Below are 9,425 nucleotides of genomic sequence, written 5' to 3'. Positions count from 1 at the left end.
TTTCTTTTCTCTGTTTTTCAGCTGCAGCCTGTAGGCTTTGGAACAGTCTCCATTTTTCTGTGGTTTGCTAGAGCTTTAAATGACTTCATATCTCTGTTAAAAACTCATATTTTTAAGTTGGTTTTCAATTCCAGAGAGCATGACCAGTCATTGTTTATTCTGTGCCTCTTATCACTGACTTTATTGTTCATACCGTTTACCTTTTTGGCACTGTTTGTTTTTTTTTTTTTTATCACTTTCTTATTTCATTTTCTATTCTTCATGTCATTCACCTGCACAGGAGTTATATAAATAGCTTTTCAACTGTAGCTTTAAAGCAGCTTTTCCTTAAAAGGAGTGATAGCGTTTTTGTTTTTTTTCCAGTTTTCTCGTCATCACACACCTTGTGTTGTTGGGCAAGACATGTGATCAGAGATCTGAATCAGTCTTTCTCAGCAGTGACAATGGGACAGAAGAGACAGAAAGCTCAATTCACTGTGGAATAGCTTTCTTTCAGTCACCTTACTGATCTGAGCATCAAGTGGGGGAGGGGGAGCATTTACTCTTACGCTCCATTTAACCAGAGAAGACTCAACCCATCTCTGCAATTTCTCTGGTACATTACCTCATCTTCATTCTGCAAACCTTTAACAGAAATATGCTATGCCCCAATTATTTTTCACTGTAAGCTAAACAACCACCCCTATCATCCTGAACCAACACTTTAAGAATGCAGTGATTACATCTCCTAAAAATAAATAATTTGTGATCAAAAATTTTTTAAAAAAAGCCAGTCATGGCTTATTTATTTTACACTAAGCTGATTCATGTCACTCAACGTTAACTCAACCTTAAATTCATAAAACGTGCACCCTGATGTGATTAGATATAATGGGTTTTCTTCGGTTAATGCCAAATCGAGTCAAAGGAGAAAGCATGAACAAACATGAATGTCTGGTCTGACTCAATAACGACTGATGACACGAAACAACCTTAAAGCTGATACGTTGTTTTTAATTTATCACACAATAAATACGAATATAGTGGGATTGTAGCTTGGAAGCTAACAGCTGGATGACACTAAATTACCTCCGGTACACTGCAGGAAGTACATTGACTGAGAAATGTGCTGGATTTTATAGGTTAAGAACCGCATTTATTTAACTAAAGTATTGAAATACCTTAAAAATATAGGGTAATACAGGAGAACATTTGTAACTTAAATGAATTACCTTTAGCGGCTGTCAGAGGATGTGACGTTTCGTTATGAAACACAGTTCTGGTGTGGCTGAAAACAGTGACACATAGTGGCCGTAAAAGGTATCGCAAAAACTGCAACCGATATAAAACATTCTAAATATTTTAGTTTTTTTGGAATAGGAAAAAAACATGTATATAGTTTTAACAAGCTGATTAATAGCTAGATGATTAGTCAAGCATTATGTTCCCTTAAGCAGCAGGGGTTACCAACTACGACAAATGTAGTCATTGAATAGCTGAAATGTGCTAGACAAATAAACTTGATTTGAAGATTTACTGTGGCGTTTAGGCACTCCCGAATGATTGCTACTAGAGATTCAAGGATTTCTCAAACACTAAAAATTCAAAGCAACACTCCTGGTATGTTTTTGATGCTTTCAATAACATCATAACATGATATAAAACTCTAAAAAGTTGATTTTACATAATATCCCCTTTAAACAATAGAAAGTAAGCATTACATTGTATTTTTTTATTTCAAGAGTGCACATTCCGTCTTTCTTAGCACAGGCGCTACCACACAACTTGCAACTTTTGCTTTTTCTATTCTTGACATTAAATATTTTTAAAAATTGCTAACTAGCAAAAAAAAAAAAAACTCCTCATTATTTTTTGCACACCTCATGCCATCTCATACTTTGCAGGTCTCACCTTTTTAAAACTTTGCTAATTTATTTCCCCCCATATGTCCAGTAATCAAATAATTTTGGGGAAAATTTGGATCTCAAACAGCAGTTGGTGCGCCTCCAAACCCTGAAGCACGAGGGATCCTGATGAGTGTAATCAGCGCCAGACTGAATTGGACCGAACACATGGAGAGTTTTTCACAGTTGGTGCTTAATCATGATGCTTGATCATCAGCTCTGCAAGCTGTTGCCTCTGCCAAACAGGACCTGCTGCTGCTGCTGTGTGAGTATCTGGGTCCATTATAGTTTATGTGCTAGTAAACTGATTATTTACCCCAAGGGAAAACAGGTTGGTGCTAGAATTGCACTTATTTCTGTCATTTTTCTGACAGATGTCCACACATAAAGAGATAAATGTGATTGTTTTGCTTCAGCACTGTCAGTGGTTTGCAGGACTTTCATGGGAAATTCCTTAGAGTGGAATCAAAGAAACACATCTTTTGTCATATCTCCACTCAACCAGCTAATTGTTTCAATAGCTGTTAAAGAGACGTTTTATAGCGGATTTAAAAACTTAAACATGCATTCAAAATAGACAAATCAAAAATGAACAAAGAAAGATAATCATTTCATATAGAAGAGACTACAGGTCCCTGTCAAGATACTCTGACAAATGAGACTTTTGTTTTGTTTGTGGATGTGTTGTGGTTTCTCCCATGTTTAACTTTGTGTGAGGTCTGTGAGAGCGTTCCCACATTACAGAACTGGCACTAATAAAGAACCAGAATAAAACAGGAGATTCCCGTCCGCATAGTCTGAATACCTCCTCACCCCTCCTCACTCCACAAAGTTTCCACTATCGAGTGATGTAAGGGTATTTTACTAATCTTTTCTACCCAGCATAGGTCTGGGTAAGTACGGGGATTTCCAGCTAACAAATTTTCTCTGACTCAGACATTGTTGAGCTGATTTTTATGAGACATTCTCATTCTTTAAATTTCTTTCGCTTTCTTTTTGTGAAAAGAAAAAAATGAAAGATCAAGCTTAATAGTGACTGTGTTGTGAATACAGAATATATTATACAGCGAATACAGTCATGTCAGGGGGCTATTTGCCAGATTTACAGCTTCTATTATAAACCCCAAATTTAGCTTTTGAGGGATGATTTTAATTGTAGGTTGAAAAACACCATCCGAAGCAGTCTGGCTTTGTGTGACAAATGAATCGCCCCCTTTGTTAAATTGAGAAATAATTGATTTAGTTTAATTGTGTAATTCCATTTCCCTTTGCCACATTAGGGTTGGTTATAGCTAGAGCTGTAGAGCAAAGACATTTAAATAGAACGTGTCTGACAGTATAAAGTCGGCCAATAGGTGTTAAAAAGCATTTTACTATGCTGTGATCTGAAGAAATTTAAAAGCATTGAGAAAAAAAGTCAATACCTTCCAGTCTCAAAAGGGTAACAAAGCAACCTTTAAGGTTTTAGGACCCAAGCAAAACACAGAGAGAGATAGAAAGACTTTTGGGAAAATATTCTTTAAACAACCAAGACAAAAGTGTATCTTGTTGCATCCTGTTACATCTGGCATAAAACTAACAGTAAACCAGAAAAAGAACAAGACACCAGCAACTCCATTCTCTGTAGCGTAAGAATATTTTGTACACAGAACACAAAAGCTTTTTGTGATGTTATCTCCTTTCTGTGTGAATTACGAGCAGATATTCAGTGGATGCAAGTCTGATACTGAATGAATCATCTTTCACTGCTACACTTTGCCTGTAAGTCCATCCCACCACTGACAACAATATCAGGGCAAAGGATAATAAATGTGAGAATTAAAATGTTGCGTTTTGATGCCCTCTGTTTGAAAATTCTAGTTTATTGTACTCTTACATCTCAGCATTCAGTTAAAAATTAACTGATCTGCAATAACATTACTACGATTTGTTAAGTGATTATGAAAATGCATTACATATTAACATGGCATTCCAGGATAAGTGCTGAATAAACAGTTAAATAAATAACCACATTTGTCACAAGGTGTGAAGTTCCATGTCCATGCAAAAAAGTGTTGTATGGTTACTTAGTTATCAGTGGGGAAAACATACATTATGTTAAACACAGAAAACACCACGCAGAACAACCACATGAATTCATTAACTTTAGGAGTAGGGATCTGTTTAGGAAAAGAAAAAAAAAAAAAAGAGGCGCATGCATTCGAAATCACAACGAAGAAAACTACACGGACATAAGCAAGGGGGGAAATAAGATAAATGTGGGAAATGTTAAAAGTACCGCATGATATGTTATCTGCGCTGCAAAGAAAGCTTTGTGTCGCAGCCGTCATAAAAGGGGCAGTGGGCCAGAGTGTGTCGACACAGATAATTAATAAACTAGGTTACAGAGGCAAAAGATGAACCAACCTCATATCTTGTACGTCTTGAGTGTCATAAAAATGAGAAAAGGGAATCATGAACTGTAGCTGAAGGCTGATGAAACTCAGGTTGAATTTAAAATTGACACTGTTGCCGATGTCAGTGTGATAAATGAGGACTCTTTTCACACACTGCTGCCCTGAAGGAACTCTGAAGTCATCTGATTGGCCCATGAACAGCCCAGGAGGGGAGCAGCTGTTTTGATGTCAAACCCAAACAAGGAAAAGCAATCTATCCGATGTTTATAGTCTATGGATAGAAAATCACCTATCTAGTCAGGAGATATTGTTTAGTAAGGATGAACTTGCTGAGGCGAAGATGTGGAGAACATCACTAAAATCAGAGTCAAAGTACAGCTACTGCATGCTTTACGCCCCCTTCCTTTATTACAACATTTTAAAGAGGACCCCAAAAGAATGGACGTTAATAGAGTCGAAGAGCTACACAATGCACTCCTATGGCGCCAAACAGCACCGGCAAAGGATTTGTGTCGACTTGATCCGTTTCAATAGTAAAAAGAGAGAGCTGCATACGTATCTCCCACGCCACAAGAAATAACCTCTAAGTGCAGCTTCAGTGTTTTCCTCTTGATACTGCCAGAATCTTCTGGCAGCATCCACGACACCCTGACAGCTATATATTTGCAACATTCATATCTCTATTTGGCAGGTATGGCCAATAAAGCTGAAAGACAAGCCAGCGCTTGATTTTTCTTCACAGAGAACTATTATTTATCTGAGCTAATGATAGTAAACTTGGTCACTTAACAGAACAAGTAGCATTTCCCAATGGCACTGCAACATGACTTTTTTGTAAAAGGTTTTATTGGCTCTAGTGGCCTTTATTTGAGAGTAGTCAGACAGGAAAGAGGGTAAGGAGAAAGGAGGAAGCCATGAGACAAAGGTCATGTCAGTTCAAGTCAGAACCTGTGACGCTGCATCAAGAACCAAGGCCTCCACATAAACGTTGTACTTTACACCCGAGCCACCGCAGCACCCGGAACTGCAACATAATTTAGCTAGGTGTGATTTCATTTCTATTTTCAAACATTTATGTAGATGATTCCTGCATTTTGCATGTTCAGAGTTTTTCATCGTCGGCGTTGCTAACATTCTTGGTTCAAAGTTTACGCTCAATAGCCATTACATAAAGTCATTTGAGCAGCTTTGTCCTGTTAAGTGCTTTGCAATGACTTGTTGTGAACTAGCATCATACAAAGAAACCCAACCTTAATTATACGCATAATGACTCATATCCTTCCTTGAAAAGAAAATAATCTACTTCCGATATACATAAACAAAGATGGAGATTAAGAAGCTTTTGGATGTTACCAATGTAATTTACTGTGCATGTCATGCAGGCCCATAAAAGTTGTCTTCTCAACTTTTATGGGCCTGTATAAAGAAGAAACAAAATCTGAAATGATTTTTCATTATTCACAACTTAAAATAGAAGATTTTAGTCTAAGTTTTACTTTGTGTTTTGACTTATTTCAATACGGAGACCTTAGATTAATTTTTAGAGAATACCACTTGTAAGGTTTTTTCCTGACACTTTATTATCAAGATCACATCAATAAATGCTTGACGGGCAAAGTGCAATTTTATTATCTTGCCAAAGTGGACTTTGATACTGAAGAAACCAAATAAAAACCTTCCTCCACCTGAAAAAACGATTTAAAGGCACAGTGTAGTGAAAGTACAGAAACATGCCCCTTATAGAAAAAAGCTGTGCTAATAAGGCCAAAGCTAAGAGGACTTCTGAGCAGCTGTGTCTGCTCTTACTGGCATTCTAATAAAAAGATTTTTCATTCATCTTCTTGCGTATCATGTTTCCTAATCTTTATCAAACTTGAAACTCACCTTAGGTAAAAGGTTGCGAGCTGGCAGTTGAAATAAGACACTCACAGCTTCCTGGAAACTGAACCTGTATGTGATTTTTATCATCTAGATTCAGTTCAGATTGTTCTGTTGACTCAATGAACCTATAATGAATTTTAGTAATAATAACAGAAAAAAAACATTGCATGCATTTGCAAATGTGCCAGTAAGCTTGCTTGCACGGAACTGTCTTTCCAGAAAGCCTTTAGCCACTCCTACAGCCCGTCTGATGACTCCGTAGGTCTGGTGTTGAGTGAAAACCTGTCAAAACAGCAATCATCTTAGTCAAACGACAACCAGGTGAGACCTTACTGACTGATCTAACAAGAGTTTGTCACGATAAAATATCTTCATTATTTTTGTTTCACCTGCTACTGTTGCCCTCCTCTGATATTTGTTTGTGTGGGAGGATGTCACTGGGTTTGCTTTAGAAAGAGGAAGACAACACAATGAATAGGAGGCGGAACAAGTGAAATACTAAGGTGGATACATAAAACAGAGACTGTACAAGCTCAGCCCAGTTGTGGTGTGGAAGAGGAAAGACAGCCAACATGACCTGCACAAAGATCACAGACCTTCTGCTTTGCGTCCTCCTCCTCTTCCTCAGTCGGGTCTACAGTCAGGGGCCAGAGGTTGTGTTTAGGGAGGAGGGCGGCAATGTTGTGATGGGTTATTGCTTTGGAGCGGATTATCTTCTTACTTACAGATCTGCTCCAGGCGGAGAACAACTACTGGGTAACTTCTCGAACCAGGATCTGTCCTACACACCTCCCATGGACCTAGAGGGTCGAATTCAGATGAGTGAAGATGTCAATCTGCTTGGGATTCAGATAGATAAACTCACATACCTGGACTCCCGGATCTACAGGAGAGAATGCTGGCAGAATCATACAATGGTCAAAAATGATACGGAGCAGCTCTTCGTGTGCAAAGAAGAGATTTCAGCTGAAGAGATCAAAGTGAATAGTGAGGGTGGAGCGGAGATTCGCTGCCAAAGCTCTTCTGTTGGTCAGGCGGGAACTTTTGTGCGCTGGTATCTGGAGCAACAGCCTGACTACAAGCCCATACTCCTGCTGGACAGCAGCGTGTCACTGGAGCCGGTGATGACAGAACTGCAGGATTCTGTGGAGGCCCGAGAAAACGGTGCTGCGCTCATGGTAAATGAAATTGTACTTGAGAATTCTCCACAGTTTCACTGCACTGTGTTCAAAGGTGAGATTTGCCTGGGTTTCCAAAACCTATACCTTCCAGACTACAGTGACAGCAAAGAGATGTATGTCTCCAAAGGGGAAAGAGTAGTTCTGAATTGTAGTGGTGATGGTGAAAAACTGCGGTGGGAGACTCCACAGGGAGAACTTAACAGCAGCAACCCAAGGAACAATGAGATGTACATATCAGCTGGTGAAGGACCGAGCAGCTTCTCCTTAACAATCCCTCTTATTTCTGATGAACACAGAGGGACTTACACATGCGTCGCTAAAACATTTGAGATTGAGTACTCTTTGTTTCTGTGCCCCAAAAGTGGATTACTGAAAGAAGTTGACTTTAAAGGATCAAGTATCTCACTGGAATGTACTTCTGGCCTGGATGAGCTTAAAAGAGTCCTGTGGTTCCGCCATGTACCAACAGGCATCTATGAAATCATTGGTGACACAAATGATGAGCTTGTTTTCATCCCAGAAGACCTGGAAGGTAGAGTGGAACTGTCTAATTCTGGATTGCTGACCATCTCTAACCTGAACAGAGAGGATGAACGGATGTACAGATGTGTTGTTTTGAAAGAACTCCAGGATCCAGGCAATGTCAGTTCTGTAGAAAACGATTTTGAGGAAGGCACGAATGAAGATTTCTACAACGAAGATGAACACACTGACCCAGAGAGGTGCCTCTTTAAACAGGAGTTTATACCAGGCTTTAGATCTGGCCGTAGTTTAATCCTTACAACTGCCCCTACTAATGTCCCTACTAATGCCCCTAGATCTAACCTTACTGCATTTGCAGTGGTCGGAGGACTGCTGGTGGTTCTAGCTGTTGCAGTTTTAGGCATAGTGATGTTGAAAAAGAGACCATCTCTTTTTGCAAAAAACAAAAACAGAACTGAAGCAACTGCAGTGGATTCTGAATGTACAGAGAGCTTAAAAAACAGTGCTGAGGATAAAGTTTGATACTTTTTAGGTTTGTGTATAGATGTTTTATTTGACCATCCTGTCTATGAACTTTTATTGTTTTAAAAATATTTCTCATGTGAAAGTCTTTAGATTACATTTGTTGTATGTAAATAAGCTCACTTAAGTGTAAGTGTAAGCTTTCAGTTTCTGTTAACACTCTTTTTATTAGTTGTCTTAATAGTGACTTAGGACTTCATATGGAATATCAGCGTAAAATGTGATTTCTTCTTTAAAAATGTAACTTGTTCTTGAAAATATTTCAGAAAACTTTTTAAAAAAAGACAAAGCAGTAATTATTTCTCTTTCATTTTGAGCTTTTAACTGTACTGCGTGGTGTCTTCCCATACATCGCGTGCTAAGTGAGACTCAGGGATGTGTAAAAACCAGTTTGACCTGCTTAAAAGTCAAGGCATTGGTTGGCTTGTTTCAGGGAAAAGAAAAAAATGACAGATTGTAATTAGATTCTGAAAGAATTCCAGGGGCAACACCTACTAGGAGAATAATAACCAACAATGAAAAACCAGCCAAGAAGATTATGTTCAGGTTTCAACCACTGCAAGACTCAATGCAAAATAAGAAGAGGTGGATCTTCAAAACTCTCCAAGTCTAAGCAGATATGGTTTAGCAGAACGCTAACAGCTGCTGAAAAGACACAATCACTTCTGTTTCTTAAAAATAAATTGTTTTGTGAAACATCCAGGATTGTCACAGTTGAGAATGTTGCTTGTTTGTTGCAATGTAAAGAATAACTGGCGCCAGCACTGATAAAAATATAATTACCTCACGTGTTTTTCCTGTCTGCAGACAAACATTTGACTGATTCAAAACAACAAACTCCAGGGTTTCCCTTTTGCTGTGGTTTTCTTTGAAAGTCCAAAAACGTGTTCATAAACTTAATTTGCCACTCTACATAAATCTTAGATGTCAGTGTGCGCGTGTATATGTGTTGACCTGGGGATGGACGGTAAATTTGCCCCGGCCAAACCAGAAACTGCAAATTAAACTGCAAACCTGGTTCAGTTTTAAATCTTAAATTTGATTTGAATTTGGATTAAATTTAGCTTAGTTTTTAATTG

At 38.4% G+C, this 9,425-nt stretch overlaps 1 protein-coding gene across 1 annotated transcript in view; it reads right to left on the bottom strand.

Moving 5' to 3' along the window:
• Positions 1 to 1,293, bottom strand: part of mterf2 (mitochondrial transcription termination factor 2) — a 3,651-nt gene extending 2,358 nt beyond the window's left edge. The window contains exon 1 of the mRNA XM_008411623.1: positions 1,212 to 1,293. The gene's annotated coding sequence lies outside the window, so the exon portion shown is untranslated. The remainder of the gene's footprint in view (positions 1 to 1,211) is intronic.
• Positions 1,294 to 9,425: the final 8,132 nt, after the last annotated feature.

Source organism: Poecilia reticulata, linkage group LG6 (assembly GCF_000633615.1).
Source record: "Poecilia reticulata strain Guanapo linkage group LG6, Guppy_female_1.0+MT, whole genome shotgun sequence".
Lineage (NCBI taxonomy): Eukaryota > Metazoa > Chordata > Actinopteri > Cyprinodontiformes > Poeciliidae > Poecilia > Poecilia reticulata.
The sequence above is the reverse complement of the archived record's forward strand: the minus strand, read 5'-3'. Positions and strand labels throughout refer to the sequence as shown.